The following is an 18,529-nucleotide window of genomic DNA, read 5'->3' on the forward strand; positions in this document are numbered from 1 at the left end:
ATCAGTTAGGTTTGCTGATGACCAAGCTTTAGCTTGTCAGTCAGCCAAGGGCTTGAAAGCATTGCCGAGTATATTGGAAATTCAGTGCGAAAGGTATGGGATGAGGATCAATATTAATAAAACAAAGGTTATGCGATTTTCTAGAAAGAAAAAGGCTAAGCTAAACATGAAAATAGGAGGGCAAAAACTAGAGCAGGTAGAACAGTTTACGTATCTCGGAAGTGTTTTGGACCAACGCGGTCAAAGTAGTAGGGACGTAAGGAGAAGAATTGCGGTAGGCAAGAGGCTTTCACAAGGAGGGGGGAGTTGATGACGGGGATGTTGAGTAAGGATGTTAAGAAAAGACTCATAAAAACTTTGATATGGAGCATAGCTATGTACGGCGCGGAAACGTGGTCATTGAAGCAGGAGGATAGACATAGACTAGAGGCTTTTGAAATGTGGGTGTGGAGAAGAATGGAGAAGGTGAAATGGACAGAGAAGAAAACAAATGAGGAATTACTTGGCATGGTGGGCGAAGAGAGGGGTTTGTTGGGAGAAATCCTATGGAGGCGGGAAAAGTGGATGAAGGGCGTCTTGACTGGCTGTGGGATGCTGAAAACTGTAATAGAGGGGGAATGTTAGGCAAACGAGGAAAGGGAAGGAACAGGATAGTGATGTTGGACGGGATGAAGGGAGGAAGAAAGTACTCGGAGATGAAGAGGGACCTGATGTGGAGTAGGATGCTGGATTTCGTGTTTTATTAGGAGTCACAAAATATTTATTTATTTAGTAGCTCTGTCCATCCAAAAATCTACCTTAACCGTTGATTACCTAATAATAATAGGGATTAAGGCACAAGGTGGCTAGATAAGAGTAAGTCTAGTGTACTGTTTTGGCCTAAGAGTAGCAAAGTTTTTTCCATGCAGTGAAATTTTAAAGTAGCATTAAACTTATGAGGAAGATTTAGGGTTTTTTGGACCGTATGGAGACAGGTGAACGAGGAACAAAGAACTGAAGAAGGGAATGATGTAGGTCAAAAAAGATTAAGTTCTCATGAAATGAATGACAATATAATATATTTAGATTACATCCTAAGCACACCCCTAAAAGTTAGATTACCTTGAATTAATGGGTTATTTTATATGTTGTGTGTTCTATATATACTTTCTATGACTTTTACTGTTCAATACTCTTCAATACCCTACGAGTGTACTAGGAATTTGTGGAATGTGTTTGGGGCATTAATCTATTATTTACTATCTATCTAAAATCTACTAAACTAACTATTTTGGGGATTAATCATATCTACGTATTATTGTGTACCTTTAATTAGTGGCAGAATCAATATCCAATGAATTTTCAGAAGTTTGGTTGAAATGCCGTGCCCAGTATACGAGCCCTTAAAATTCCTTGCCATTGACTGATTTTCACTTGACACTAGTTTTTCAACACATTATATAAAAACTGTTAAAAGAAAAAATTGCAATGAGAAAGGCTCTACAGATGGTCAAATCCTCCTTGTGATCCATGTCACTTAAAAAAACTCCACAGTGAGCATGATACGGTGCCCTTTGTCATTCATCTCTAGGGGCAACACAACAAGGGACAATACAATAGGGATGTGAAGGAAATGTTTTGAAATTGTTCCACTGCGCTAACTATACAAATATTCGAGGGTGGTTTGAATTTGAACAGGAATTTTCAAGATTAATTTTAGCATACACAATTCCAATGGAATGTTTGAAGCAGGACTTAGACATCAGTTTTTTTCATTTCATACATTGAAGTCTTACATACTTTTAGGTCAACCCCATATTACCCTCAGTGTATGTTGTTCACATGCATTTCCTTCCTGTTTTGAAAAAAATATTTAATTTTTTTAGTATTTTAATTTTTATCGCCTTTTGAAACCATTTGTGCAGTCATCATTGTGATAGTTATGACTCATTGGATATTATTTCAAGAGTTTCATAACTTCACATTTCTTTGTGAATAAATTCATTTAGGAGATAAATTCTTTATTTTGTTTATGGGTTTTTCTGGTGGTATGATTGCATTTTGAATTAATAGTCTAGCCAATCTCTGATTATACGCCTGTGTTTGGAAAGAAAGTTGCTAGCCCAGATTATTCTTGTACCGTCAATTATTATTAGTTAAAATACATGTTCAGATAGTGTGTGTCAGATGGCTTACAAATCCCTGGCATCACAATCAAACTTTATCAATCAATATCAATTTAAAAATTCAAAACTAAGCTGCTGCTTACTAAGATAATCAAAGCAAATATGAAGCAATGCCGTAACTCATGGTCCAGCATCGCACCATGCAAACAATGCATTTTCCGGCATCACACCACATCTAAACACGCAATGTCGAACATCACACCCACTTACAGTTTAATTTTTCACTCTCCACATCACTATCAAGTCATTACATCTCACAGTGATGTAAAATTTGTTAATACCCAATCCTTTGTTCCGTGGCAACCTTACTCTCTTACTTAAAACTCCTAACATTTGATGGGAAGTGCTCAAACAACCCTCCAGGTAGCTGTTTCCATTCAACAATACTTCTATTTAAAATCGAAAACTTATTCATGTTAGTTTTTTGAATAATTATTTTTATTTTAAACTTATTGTAGTTTTATCCTTTAAAACTTTGTTTTTCTATTTCCTTACTTAAATCTTCCCACACTTCATCATTTATATCTGTGCTGTACATCGCCTCTTACTTACACATTTTTTTCAATGTGCAAACTCTCTCATTTTAGAATACCCAAAATGTTCGTTATGCTTTCTGAACATTTATTCATGCCCAGTACATACCTTGCTGCCTTTCATTGCACTTTTTCCGTTTCTCATCGTCGAAGGATATTTCGCAGAACTGAAATGGTGATGAGGGAAGAACTTGGGAGAACTTGAGAATAGATTTTACGCGGAATATTTATCGCGTGAGAATGCAAAAATAAACAGGAAAAGAAGTCATCTTCCTTTCGGGAACGACGAGGGGGTTCACCGAACAAGACAATGTACACGTGCCCTTGCTTCATTTACCATTCTCTCACCTATCGTAGGAAATGCGTGTAACGCTAGCGTTTCCCAATTATCATCATCGCTGGAACACACGCGCAAGCCGGGCAGTTGACCTTGCGGAACGACTCCCCTCGAACATGCTCACTGATCGTCCATACAACTATTCGCCACACGTATATTCGCGCTCTCGCCACTCATTGTGGATTCAGGTGTGAGGGGTCACGAGGGTCATAATCTTACTAACAATTTTCCAACAAAAAGAAGCCGGTCTAATTTTCTAAGAAGAGCAATTAAAATGCATGCAAATTGATATTACGTGATTGCACCAGTAGTAATTCGTAAGGGGGCGATGGTCCATTTTAATATTCACTGACATTTGATCCATTAGCGAAGTCACGTATATGGCATAGAGTGCAGCCTCCTCCCGCGATGTTTTCCATCATAGCATTTTTATGTGGTTGTCCACCGTTTGAGTTAGGTTTTGGATAGACACTGACCAACCACCGATACATTTCACAGTCTCACCGAACAAGACGCAACCTGATATCCCACATTACAATAGGTCGTTTCTATAATCCGCATACTACATATTTTGACTTCATTACACCAGCATGTCTCTCCTATTCCTCCCCATACCGCACCTGCCTATTGACCGTTATCACAGTTTCCAGAATTCCATCGCGAAACAAAACGCTCTGCATCCATCTTTCCTGTCTCGTTTGTATTTCTCCCGACTGTTCCCTCTCCTCTCCAACCATGTACAGAGCTTCCTCATATGTTTTCCTTGGTGTCCATTTTACATTTCCCTTCCTCCTCTCCACCCACATGTCAAAATCCTCCAATCTACGAGTGCCTATCATATTGCTTCTGCGACCATGTTTCCGCGCCATACAAAAACACGTCCCATATCAAAGTTTGAACGAGCATTTTCATAATATCCTTACTCAGTGTCATAAAGGTTAAAGAGGAGTGGGAAGAACTGGAGACAGGAATTACAGTCAATGGGGAATCCATAAAATCAGTTAAGCTTTCGGATGATTAAGCTTAAGTTTGTTAGTCAAACAAGGGGGTTCCATAATTGCTATTCACATCGGAAAGTCAGAGCGATAGCTATAGGATGAGATAAATGTTAACAAAACAGAGGTTACGCTGTATTCGAGAAGGAGAAAAGTAAGTTGAATGCATTAGGCAAAGAAGCTTTCACGAGGAGGAGAGAATTGGTGACAGGAACGTTGAGTAAGGAGATTAAGAAACGGCAACAGGATGATTGGCGTGGATTTTAGGCCTTTGCAATGTGGGTTTGGATAGAGGATTGTTAACAGAGATATAAGGAAGGAGGTAGGGAAGGGGGGTGCTGAATATTTTTATTGGCGATGGAATTTTGAAGACTGTAAGAGAGGGGAGGACGCTAGGCAAGCGAGGAAGGGGTAGAAATATAATAGTCACGTTGGACGGAATGAAGGGAGCGAAGAAGTGTACGGGCTGGAAGACAAGGCTAGTTGTAATGTCGGGATGTGTTTTGTTAGGGCTGGCAAAGAAATATATCTTTGCACCTTTGCAGAGTCGGTATCCGTCTGAACCCTTTTTTAAACAGTAGAAATCCACAATAAATAAATAAATACCCATACTCAATGAGCCAAGGTGGTCATCTATATTCTATCTTTGTACCTGATGTTGTTCTCATGCGGTTAAACACATCGTTCTAATGATCATATGTGGACAAGTACTATAGTATCATTGTTTTAATGTGTTTATTAATATTATTGCTGTTATTTCCTAAATTTTCACCGATTCTCTGGCTACGAAAAGATGGTACTTCTACGGGAGGGCTATGTAGGTCATGCCCTCTCCACCTTAGGGAACATTTTTTGCTTAAAAATTCCTCAATCTCACTTATGTGTCTGAAAATAATTTTGAATGGCTATTTGCCCCCGAGCGTAAATTTATATGTAAAATGGATGGTGCGAGGTGGCCTCTGGATTACTGCGATTAATTTCAAAATGAATATGATTATCAACTTTATTTGTACGAAGATATTATAAAATTCTTTCCAATTAAATATAAAATCCCACCTGAGAGGATTTCTAAATTCACTATTTAAAACGTGTGGACTCCATGAAATGGCCTAGAATCACGCAAGTCGGAAAAGAGACTTCAGGAGATTTATATTACTAAGAATGTGAAGTCCATGGAAGACATACGAGATGGAGAAGTAAACTAATTGGACATATTTTGAGGGTGGTAGAGTCCACCGAGTACCAGAATGGAAAGAATCTCCGAAGGAAAGAGAGGAAGCAGAAGATCAAGGATGAATTTAGGAGATGCAAGAAACTAGATGCTGCGAATGTAACTGAGGCGGAATGAAGGGATCCGTCGGCGCCAGGCTATATGTGGAGAGCTGCTTCGAAAGCAATTCTCAGATTGATAACCCGTGGCGATGATCGCCATTCTATTCATATTTCTCAAGAGATCCACCCAATCAAAGTTTCACATTCTCATGCATGTAGGGTTGGTGCGCTTCCTGACATCCCTCTTCGGCTTCCGTATTCTCTTTGACGCCCTTGGTAGGTTTATAATATCGTGATTCCCATGCCAATGAGCCGGAAATGAATACAAAACAATCGCGCATAGGCTGAAGGATTGGGAGTGGGGCATTGGCGTAAGCAGAGGTATACCACGTACCTTGAAGATGATTCCATTACCTAGACACGAAATTGCATTTGTGCATTGTTCACAACATTCTAGCAACAATAATTTCCCCTTTAGTCGACATACAAGGTGTGACCAAAAAAAGTAGGACTGACTTTATACCTTGTTTATTTCTGCGGATACAGCTTGATCGAACTTGTCGCCTTCAAAGTACATGCCTTGGCTGACGACACACCTTTACCGACGTTTCTTCCAGCTCTCGAACCCTGCCTGGTAAGCCGACTTAGGGATCCTCTTCAGGTCCGCCGTACGATTAGTTTTAATCTTTTAGCACTTCCTCGTTTTTTTTTCCTTTCACTCCATTTCACCGTATCCATCCCTCTCCACATCCACTTTTCAAGATCCTGCAATCTACGCCTATCGTCTTTATTCAACGGCCATGTTTCCGCGCCGTACAAAAAGACACTCCATGTACAAGTTTGAACGAGTCTCTTCTTAGCATCCTTACTCAACATCCCCGTCATCAAAGACTTCCTCCTTGTGAAAGATTTGTTATCTAAGGCAATGTCCCTACCACTTTGACCATCTTGGTGCAAAACACTGCCAAGATAGGTAAGCAGTTCTACCTGTTCTAGTGTATGGACTCCTATTTCAATGTTTATATTTTCCTTTCCTCTTTCTCAAAAACCGTAGAAATTTTGTCATAAAAATTGGTGGTTCACATAACTTACGTGGATGAAATTGGTTAATAAACGACTATGTTTCTGCGCCGTAAAAAACCACGCTACATATAAAAGTTTCAACGAGTCCTTTCATCGAGTTGACATGGTTGTTGCCTCTCCCTGGTGAAAGCTACTTTATCTAATACCGTTTTTTTTCTTACTCCCCAACAACTTAGACCACCTTGGTCCAAAAAACTTCCGAGGTTAACTGTTCCACCTGCTCTAGTTTTTGCCTTCCTATTTTAACGTTTAACTTGACCTTTTTCTTTCTCGAAAACTTTAAAATCTTTAATCTTTTCATGGGTCACGCGAAGTATTTGGAAAAAAAATTACTAATTACATAGAGACTACGTGGATTTCATTTCATTTTTCACCATTTCACATGTCATAGACTGCCTGTAGTATTATTTATATCTGGTAGAATAATGAGATATAATGTGCACACAACAAATTATGATAACCTTCTATTCTCGAACTACGCAGAGCTGAAAACTTTGAATGTTCACTTTCTTTCCTCATCTTCAATAATGGAGCAATGGTGAGCTCGTATGGCTCCCCGTCGTTTTTCCGACTTTTTCAAATAGCCAAGGAATGAGTTTCCCTTGGCGAAACTGATTAATTTCCATTTCGCGCATTCTTAATGCTTGTTTCTTCTTCCATCTAAATTTGATATCATCGGATGTCGTTTGTTGGAGTTATCCCCCCCCCCTACACCGTCTAACATTCTGTACCAAATCGGGAGCTGTGGGATATTTTCAGACGAATTTTCTTTTTGAGCATAGGAGTTTTTCTAATGAACTTTTGATGACGAGTGCATATCGCAACGGATGAAAACAAACGAGCGCTTATTTGTGAAGGACGATTGAAAGAATCTCATCTGAAATTTTCCAATATAGAGTGTGACATATAGTAGATACCCAGTATCCACAGGGCTCAGTCCAAGCAAGGAATTACAAAGAACATAAGCACTGCATCCTCTTTGGCGATTTCAACAGCAAACACATAATGTGGGGCTGTGGAAACACTAATGACCTGGAAAGAAATCTGCTAAAATTTACACAAGAACACGACATCACGATACACGCTCCCATGGAACACACACACACATCAGAATACAATATTACAGATAAATCAGACATCCTTGACATAGCAATCTCATACGACTATCCCTACCACATTTCCGCCAAAGTCATTCGCCATTATTCCTCCGAATTCCTACCTTCCCGTCCTCTTCTCTGCTGCAACTGCTCCTCTTATATCCCTTCCGCTACCACCTAAATCCCACCACTGGGAGAAATATGAATAGGGAAAAGCTAATATTTGTAATTCCTCTCTCATTCACTGATATCTCCCCTGTACTCCCACTTAAATTGAAGAAAATGTATCATTGCTAAATACCCTTTTATCCAATGCCTTCCAAGCTTCCCTTAAACCCGCTCTTACTCTTCCTCTTTCATCTGCAGCCCCTCCTTCACAAATAAAAACACTTATTAAAGACGAATACATTTCGAAAATTATTCCAAAGAACAAGATCCCCACACCTCAAAACACAATTCAACACCCTAAACAACGCTGCCAAACATGAATTACATAAACACAGAGCAAAAACATGGAACACTAAACTAGACTCCCTTTCCAGAACAGACATTCCCTCTGGAAAAATACGTATGAATTTAAGAAAAAACAAAAAATCCCCCCCCCCCCGCTCATTGTCAACAACATAACACTGACACGGAAAGAGCGGAGGCCTTTCTACAAAGAATGAGAAACACATACACTACACACCATCAGAATATTACACCTGCGGATTTCATTTCAGTATCGCTCCTGTACTCTTCCACCTCCGAACCTGTAACCTGTACCACCACAGAAGTTTTGACAATCCTTTCCAAGCTCCCCGAAAAATACTCCTCTGGTCCTGATCACTTTCCTACCAAAGGACTGAAATTCCTTCTCCACCTTGTGTTACCCTCATTATGACATATTTAATGCCTGCCTTGCATCATCTTACTTCCCCTCCTCCTGGAAATTATCGGACGTGATTATGTTACCCAAACCTGACAAAACCCCAGCTGAAATAAATTCATACGGACCCATTTCACTAACTTCTTCCCTAGGCAAGATACCTGAAAGAATCATCCTAGCCCGTCTAAAATCTCTCCCCTTTCCCCTCTACTCCAGTGAACAATTTTGCTTCGCCGAAAGGACCTCAACTGTACATTAAATTAACAGAATCACCGAACTAGTAACTGCCGGATACAATAATAAATTAGTCACATCAGCAGTCCTCTTGGACATTAGCCAGGCTTTTGATAAAGCCTGGCTTGAGAGACTGGTTGCTGTACAATCTCTGTATGAAAACTATTCCCACATATCTATCACATCAAAATAATTCAATCCTTCCTTTCAAATCGACCCTTTTCCATTTCCCACAACACCTTACCTCCTATCACCCCATCAACAACGGTGCTTACTGTGACGCTGACCTCTGTCCCCTCCTATTGAACATATTAATCGATGATTTTCCCAGAACTAACCTAACACTTCCTATGCAATCACTGGTGATACAGCCATTGCCGCCCAAAGCTGGTGGCCGAGTAAAACCGATGAAGCTCTGCAGGCCCATCCTTATCTTTTTGAAAACTGGCTTGCGAAGTTGAGGTTACTGGTCAATACTGAAAAATGTACCAAAATCTGTTTTTCTTACACCCGAGCCAAATCCACCCACACCTACCTCACCGTAAAACAAAGCATCCTTCCATAAAAAAATCAGTTACCTTCCTTGGAGTCGTACTTGATGAAAAACTCTCCTTCAAAGCCCATATTGATTCCAAACTTACCAAAATCCGTAAATGGACCTTTGCCCTCCAACAACTTTTAACCCGTTCCTCACTGACATCCCTAAACTCAAAACTGGACATCTTCCATTCCATTCTGCTTCCACGTCTCCTTAATGCCTCACTCGTTTGGTCCACAATTCCTCCGTCCTCCGTGAAATGCCTCCAGATCTGGCGGAACAAAATTATCCGATGCATTGGGGGTGTACATTATATCCCCCTGTTATTAACTGAATACAAAAAGAACTGGAGGTACCATCAATAGAATCATTCATTACCAAATACTTATTCAACTATACTAACTCAATCAAAACCTCAAAAAACCCTCTCATAATTTCCCCGCAGTTCACCTCCCTCCCAACAGGCAAATGTAAATACATCCCCACCAAATTCTCCCTCAAACTTGCCAACTCTTCAAGAAGAAAAAGCGCATCAAATTTCTCTCCGCCACAACCCTTCAACCGGCACTGAAACTTTCTCCCGCTCAATTTCCAAAAACTCCCAGCAAGATATGCCACTCAAATATACCCAACTGGCTCTGGCCTAGGATTCCCTAACCCTCGTCACCTACTTCCCCCGTTCCCTGATTAATGACATCACCCATCTCGGCTTAATCCCAACAAATAACCAATTCCGTTTGCCACCAGCATCCACTCAAATTTGCCATACCCTACCCTCTATATAGAGCAGAAAGAAAAAAACTCATTCTATCAAATAATAAATTTAAAAAATATATATACTCCTTTACTTGAGCCCCCACCCATAAGTACATCACATACAAAAAAAAACACACATTCCCCACAGTTTATTACCACACTCTCACAACACCCTTGCTTCAAAAGGACATAGATTCGGTGGAAGATAAATAGGATCACTAAAATCGACTCGGATTCGGATCAAAACACTGCAATGAACCCACTGTCACAGTATTTCAAAACTTTCACAAAAATATTTTATTTTAAATCCAAACTTCTCGCTTTCACAATAAATCAAAATATTGGGTTTTACAGTATGTCGTATGTAGATTACAGCATATATAATGCATACTATATTACATAATGTAGATTTCGTCTCGCGTACTAACCCTGCCCATTCTCAATACTTATTTTGGATGGTGGGTTTAATAAATATTTTCTATTTCAGGAAAGTGATAAAGATTTCCTGCCAATTATTAAAAAACCATATTTTTAACGTGGGATGCTATATTCACACGGCTAATCCTTTCTGGCAGTGCATTTTAATATCACGACATCAAATCCAAAAGTAAATGATTATATCAAAGGTAACGATGTCCTACGAAGGGTATTACCTGCCAGATTTTAGTAGCGGCTGAAAATACTTCAGTCATTAGTTGTGTTGAACATCACAAACGACAAATCACGAGTATGACCCATTTAGTTATAGGCGTGCTTAGAGCAGGAGGTTTTAGGCGGATGTGATCGGTACACGTAATGCAGGGGTGCCCACGGAGACTCCTGTCGCAAATTGCCTCATTGAAATTTTGGAGGGGCCGAAAGAAAAAAATAAAAAAATGACAATAATTTTTGAAGCGAAGTGGCTGACGATAATATTTATCACTTATTGCATTTTAAATCAGAAAAACAGTATTGATATCTCCTGTTATGAGCATATATCTTCTAATGCGATAATAATGCTTGCGGATTCCGGCAACGTACAAGTTGGACTTATTTTAAACATTCATTTTATAACTGATTAAAATTATACCTATATGCAATAGTCAAATAATTATACATGTATCAAGAGTGGGACCGATTTTTTGGGGATGGCTGATGAGAAAAGGTTAAAGGGTTGGTTTGATAGATGTTGAGTGAGATAGGTAACGAGTGATAGAGTTTAGGGGGAACACCCCCCGCGCAATAGGTAAGACAGCATTTCTGACTGATACTCCATGAGACCTACGGGCACCTATGAATTGCTTCACTGTGGTAGAGACAGAATGAAATTGGGGATATCAAAATACGTTCGAAAAAAAAATGTATTTGTTTCAGGGGGATAAAGGAACGAATAATTGCATGATGAGTTTCATTGCGTGAAGACTGCAAGATTCCCCTCCGATCGATTTAGTTTCGCACCTCACGGCGAATGGAGAATGATGACGCGGTGGAAGCATGCACTCACTGTGCTGCAGTGCTCGTGCCTCCGGTTAAACTTCCGAGCGCCCAGGCTCGCATGCACTCTTCCACGAGGACGTGGACTCTACCTGAGAATTCGGAAGCATTAATTACCAAATTGTTAATTTTTCTAATCATATTAGACGCTAATAATAGTCTAGTCTAATAATAATAATAGTCGAAACGCTATCCTTATGAAATATTTGTATTTCATTACAAGTGGGCGCGGAAACGGTCGGTGAATTAAGGTGATAATCGTAGATTTGGAGACTATGGGGAGGAGGTGCTGGGCATGGTGGAGGAGGAGAAGGGATCATTGGGAAAAATTCAGAGGCAGGGAAGATGGATACAGAGTATTTTGATTGGCGATGGAATGTGAACCGTCGCTACACGTTCATTCTGTGCTGAAGAATGCGATAGGGGGTAGAACGTTAGGCAGGCGAGATACGAGGAGGAAAAGGATGGGAGACATGTTGAACGGTATGAAGGGTGGTAGAAATAATGCGAAATTAAATTGTGACTGTGGTTTTGGGCAAAGAGGGTGTGTTTGTAAGACGAATCTAAGAAATATAAACGTTTACAGTCTGTTCGCATTCAATACCTACGTAAATTGGCAGAATACAAATAATAATAATGACAAAGGGGAATACATTTACGAGCACATGCAACCTTGCGGGTGATTATGCAGCTCAACCACTAATTTCATCGAAGCTATTGGTTCTTCCCCCCCCCCACCTACATTCATTCATATGAGTGTGGAGAGTAACTGAGGGGCAGCATTCAGTACGTCGGATGGGAAATTGAACTGAGTCGAGGATGTACCCCTCTGCAACTGGTCAGTTCAATCGGAAAAACTTCGTAGGACGAAAGAAAACGAAAAAAAGGGTGCTCTCAAAATCATGCAATGGGTCTGCATTCTCGAGGTGTTGGCTGAGCGGGAGAGTGGAATTCCCTCTCCCCGCCCTTGGATGTCTCAACCAGCAAGCACACCGGCCATTACCTACCATTGTCTTCCGCCACAGATGCGCCAATCAAGGTCATCCACAACTGGTGTGGTTACGCCTCACATCATAACTACGACGAATATCGGTGACCATATGTTCATTTCTAGTTCATCGGTCGAGCTGCAGTGCTTTAATTTATATTTCCTTCGTAAAACATGCCTTTATGTCACCCCTGCCGCCCGCTTTCGCGCGCAGAGGTGGCTGGGCAAAGAAGGGAAATATCAGCGAACCAAGGCTGCTGTTCTCAATGAGATAGTGCCAATTACTTACTGCAACCCTTGGTTGCTGCTTTGCATCTCATTATGAATGACCCTGTCGACATTTCCCACTCTCGTCACCGAAATGGCGACCGGGAGTCGCAATAATATAGCGACCTCACAAAAATTATACATATATCGCACGGTCACTATTCTAAACGACGTGCAGTGACCCCCTAGGGTCGCAATAATACACGCATAGCTCTGATCTGAAGATCAAGTCATTACACGTATTATTGCAACTCTGTTTTTCATTAATGAAGTTATCTCAGGTCTTCCACTGGTCAGGAACTCCATAACGGCCGACGTTTTGAAGCTCGACCCGAGCATCGTCCTCAGGGCAATTGACCCCTGACCCAGTGGATGACCCGAGAAAACTTCAATAAGCAGATACACCGGGAAAACACCATATCTGTTTTTCATAATGAAAAAGAGCGCAGACCGACTTTCCATTATTTCCACATTAATACTCGGGAAAATTAACGAAACCTTTGTTCTAATATCTATTTCAAATGAATCTTTTTAGATACGTAATTAGCTACGATTGCGTAATCTTTAATTGTGACTTTGCTCTGTTTCTGATTCCCAGCCTAGCTATGATAATTTTTCTAATAACTAAATCGCGTCGGCGTAAATCTCGCATAAAAAATTCGGCAAGGGTCGTATAAGGTAATCTACCGGTTAAGGTAGGTTTTGGATGAACACAGCTACTAAATAAATATTTAGTGACTCCTTATAAAATTTAATACAGCAACTTACTCTACATCAAGTCCTTCTTCATCTCTGCGTACGTCCTTCCTCCATTCATCCCGTCCAACATCCCTATCCTGTTCCTTCCCTTTCCTCTTTTGCCCAACATTCTACCCTCTATCACAGTCTTCAACATCCCACTGCCGGTCAACACCCCCTTCATCCACTTTTCCTGCCTCCATAGGATTGCTCCCAACAAACCCGTCTCTTCGCCCACCATACCAAGTACTTCCTCATTTGTTTTCTCCTCTGTCCATTTCACCTTCTCCATTCTTCTCCACACCCAAATTTCAAAAGCCTCCAGTCTTCGTCTATCCTCCTCCTTCAATACCACGTTTCCGCGCCGTACATAGCTACGCTCCATATCAAAGTTTTTACGAGTCTTTTCTTAACATCCTTACTCAACGTCCCCGTCATCAACTCCCCCCTCCTTGTGAAAGTCTCTTTTCATAGAGCAATTCTTCTCCTTACGTCCCTACTACTTTGACTGTGTTGGTCCAAAACTCTACCGAGATACGTAAACTCTTCTACCTGCTCTAGTTTTTGCCCTCCTATTCTAATGTTAAGCTTGGCCTTTTTCTCTCTAGAGAATCGCATAACCTTTGTTTTATTAATATTGATTCTCATCCCATACCTGTCGCACTGAATTTCCAATTCACTCAGCAATGCTTGCAATGCCTTGGCTGACTGACAAACTAAAGCTTGGTCATCAGCAAACCTAACTGATTTTACGTATTCCCCGCCCACTTTCATTCCTACCTCGAGTTCTTCCCATGCCTCTTTGATCATTTCCTCTGCATACAGGTTGAACAGCAACGGTGATAATGGGCAACCCTGTCTTACACCTCTTCGCAACACTGCCCATCCGGACTCCCCGTTCCCCACTCGCACCTGAGCAGTCTGAGACATGTACAGGTTGCAGATTAGCCTCCTTTCCCTCCAATCTATTCCTATTTTCTGCAATAGTTTACAAGAGAAAGTCAAAGAACAAAGTAAGAGATCAAATTTCCATCGAATTAATGCTGCTAGGGGAGCTTCATGGCACCAGGGTAATAGAGGGCAGCACGCAACCGCCGTTCGAGAGAATTACAATGCCTACCCAGAGCTGTACCCGTTGGCTTGTAATGCGTGTCACAGTGTGCAAGGAGGAATTTTCAAACTGCGCTATCTTGTCAATGCGAGCACGATGAATCATTTCCTACCCACTCTTCCTCATCTTGCCCACACCACACCTTACCCAAAAATGCTAGGTAAATAACAATAACTTTGATTGTTCTGTTGAAATGCATGGCATAGAATATGGTCAACAAAAGTGAAGAGAAAAGAAACGAAAATATTACTATGCAGGACACAATAATCATCAAGGAACATGGATGTAATCACAATTCTTCATCCAAGAGATCACCCACACTGCAGTAGCACTTGAACAGCTTTCTAAGTTCAAGTTTAAAAGCAGTTATAGTGGACTTATTTTTATGCTAATTGGCAGTTTGTTATAAATACATGAGGCTGAGTGATGAGATCCCCGTCTTAGATGAAGTGTGTGTTTGATTTCGCAAAGGCAAAATCTCCTTTCCACATGTCAAGTGAATACACACAATGGATTAAACAATAATAAATATCAGTTCTTTTTTTTTACAAATAAAGAATAATGAATAATGTATATGGATGGAAGTGTGAATAACTTCCATTCCGCAAGCAGTGGCCTCCTAAGGATCCTGAGGGGAAATTCACCATTGCTTTCGTAGGCCTTTTTAGCATGGGGAACAACTTAACTGCTGCACAAGAACACCCAAGAAGAGAAATCCATAGGTCAAGTGCGCATGAATTTTGGCGTAGAATACCAACATCAATATCTCAAAGTGAGGTATTTGGGGTAAATTGGATTGTCAAGATTCTCACTCAATTTTCGCTTCCAACAATCTTGCGGGTTTTGATCTCCAAAATGCCACATTGTCTGTCCGACAACCATTGGCGCCTTTCATCGAGAGTGGGCACAATCCGTCGCCGGATACTCTCTTTGCATTTCATCATCCCCCTGAGAACCCACCAACAAACTAAAACAAACAAACTCGTCTCCGATGCTCATTGTGAACGGTCAGCTCGGTACTTCTTTCGGTTAGCACTGTCCGATTTGAAGACAAATGGACTCCATGTAGTTAGTTATATCTCATTTGGATTAGTTCAACGTGTAAATAATTTATAAGGAACTGATATCTCGAAGTTGAATATTTTTCACTTATATGACGACGTTGTCGACTTTCACGATTACTTATATTTCGCCCACATTATTAATCCATCCATATATATATATATATATATATATATATATATATATATATATATATATATATATATATATATATAATGGGCTGACACAATATAACACAAATAGAATAGAATAGCAACATTTAAAAGGACACTCACACGGTAAATTGTTCGAGCTTTCGGCCCTCTCAGAGGCCTTCTTCAAGTCTTGAAGAAGGCCTCTGAGAGGGCCGAAAGCTCGAACAATTTACCGTGTGAGTGTCCTTTTAAATGTTGCTATTCTATTCTATTTGTGTTATATTGTGTCAGCTCATTATTGTGCCGCTCGTGTGAGTTTTTCCGTACAATCGTTATATACTATATATATATATATATATATATATATATATATATATATATATATATATATATATATAATGAATAGTGTACCAGGTACATGAATATTTGAATATGGACAATATGGGCACATACATTATTTGTAGATTTTATTAGATTTATACAAAGGTTTTGGCATAATCTATGTATTGTAACCACTTCGATATTTCTTTTATATCGAGGGTCGATATTAGAAAATGAATATCGAATAACGCTGCTTTCATTCCAACGATTAATTGATTTGCGTCGCGATAACTTCCAAAAACCACTCTCCGACGATGCCGAATAGCACGCCGATGCCTGCTTTCCCTTCAATTAATTCGCCTACTCCTTACTTGGGGAGTGGAATTCATCAATGACCATCACGTAATGAACAATGAAAAGAACTAATGGATAACGGGTGAAGAGTTAATAATAATAAACGGGGACAGGGAGGCGGAATTGATGACGGGTATGGAGAAGCGGCGACACTACGGAAGATTTAAGGGTTGCGAAAAAAAATTGGAAATTATTTCCACTCGGTCACCTTGCCTCCTTAGGAGTTGCTTGGGAAAGAGGAGGAAAATAGAGGAGAAGCGCCGGTGAATCCCCGTCCAGTTACCTGCCTCACTATATAAAGAGGAACCAGTCGGGGTGCAGAGCAAGGAAGTCAATCGAAGGCCAAGCAAGAAGCCCAAGGGAGAAGGACCAGCAAAGAAACGCAGAGGAAAACGAATACTGTCCGGTTAAGCCGTACGCAAGGGAACCCAGTCTACTTTCGCCACTCGCCCCCTCGTTGGTGATCTATTAAAGGTAGGTTTTGGACGGTACCAACAATAATTACCATATTGTACCCTTCGAGCGTACTTCCCTCTACCTCTATTACTACGATTATTACTCGTATATTCATTTCTTCAGATGTCCATACATTCTACCTGTCGTCATCAATGTCGTCCTATGAGTACATTCCATTCCTTCCTCTCCTTAAAATAACTAAACTATCTAAGAATACTTCTATCACTCGCTTCAACATTCCATTACCTACATCTTGTTACTTCCTCCACCCACTTTTCTCTCCATTTTCGAATTTTAGACTTTCAAGATTTCACTAATGTCATTCCATTCTGTTTCGATCTTCTGATTTCGTAGTTTGTGTCGTTATTTTAATGTCTTCATTTTTTTCTCAAACAATTGACCACATATTTTCTTGCAGTTCTCCCGCCGAGTCAAAATGAAGCTCCTTTCCAGCGTAATTCTTCTTTTCGGAGTCCTCATGATAATGTCGACCTTCACTAACAATGGAGGACGTGAGTATCAGCAAGACGTCACTACTCTTGACGAGACGCAACCATTCGAATATGGACCAATCTAGTTTTAGAATTCTGGCTTAGATAAAGTGTCAGGGCTTATTTTCGTGAGACACGTAATATTCACCCACGTCCCCAACAGTAAACATAAACTAAACACTCAAATAAATACATTCTAAGAAGCTAATATTTAAATAGGGACTGTTCAAATTAAAATCCAATCGAGAGAACTAGTAACAACTGGTCTATTCCAGAACTTAATCCTTTTTTTAGGCCAAGAGGAACAAAGACCATATCATACAAGGTCTTCTCAAAAAAAGACGAGACGGATTGTATAAATACTTGATATTATTATTTACCCTTTAATCATGCTTATCACCTCCAAAATACAGTCCTTAGCTCCCAATACAACTATCCTAACGTTTTTTACAGCTCTAGAATGTACATACATAATTCCTACAAATGCACTTGCATAGAAAAAAGTAGCTGATGTGCAAATCTAATTTTCTTTCTAATTCACAAAATTTTTCCTGGCACGCCATCATGACATTAGTTCGTATAAAGTATCCATATAATGTATAGCATGTATAATTGCCAGTATTTAGGATTTTTTTGAAAGTGATTGAACCTCAATATCATTAAATTCCTTTGTACATTTTCCACAGTTTTTCAACGTTATCTGTAATCAGTTTCACCTTAATCGCCATGGGTTGCTAATTTCACGGCAACCACGGCAATGCAATTTTGATCTGGGTGTTAAATTCTCGTGCAGCGTTTCTATCTAGAGGATTAAGTTATACGAACGATTTTAGAAATTTTTATTACAGATTTCCATGATTTTCGTTTCAGTTGTGAGTGCGGGCTTTGGCTGTCCTATCAATGAAAATACCTGCCACAACCACTGTAGGTCCATCAAACGTCTGGGAGGATACTGCGCCGGCACATTCAGGCAAACTTGCACCTGCTTCAAAAAGTGATTGAGAGCAAATAAAGGAATGATCTGCATCCATCATCTGCATCCGGCCGGCGACTGAGGGAGGGGAGGACTTCCAAACCACGTCTAAACCTTTAGTGGAATATTCATTCCCGTGGCTCATCTCTTCCCAACTCGCTATAAAAATACCAACACTAAAATATAGATAATGTCCTAGAATATGAATAATGTCCAAATAAATATGTTCAATTTAGATTTTCAACCTTATTTCGAGTATATTTTCCATCATTTTGAAATAAAA

At 40.1% G+C, this 18,529-nt stretch overlaps 1 long non-coding RNA gene across 1 annotated transcript; it reads left to right on the forward strand.

Annotated features, from left to right (window-relative positions):
* The first annotated feature begins 16,656 nt into the window (after window positions 1-16,656).
* LOC139694851 (uncharacterized) lies at window positions 16,657-18,529 on the forward strand. Its single transcript, XR_011702214.1, has 3 exons — window positions 16,657-16,800; window positions 17,201-17,294; window positions 18,144-18,529. It is a non-coding gene; the product is annotated as an uncharacterized lncRNA (long non-coding RNA).

This window comes from Hetaerina americana, unplaced genomic scaffold, assembly GCF_022747635.1.
Source record: "Hetaerina americana unplaced genomic scaffold, ioHetAmer1.1.p SCAF_57, whole genome shotgun sequence".
NCBI lineage: Eukaryota > Metazoa > Arthropoda > Insecta > Odonata > Calopterygidae > Hetaerina > Hetaerina americana.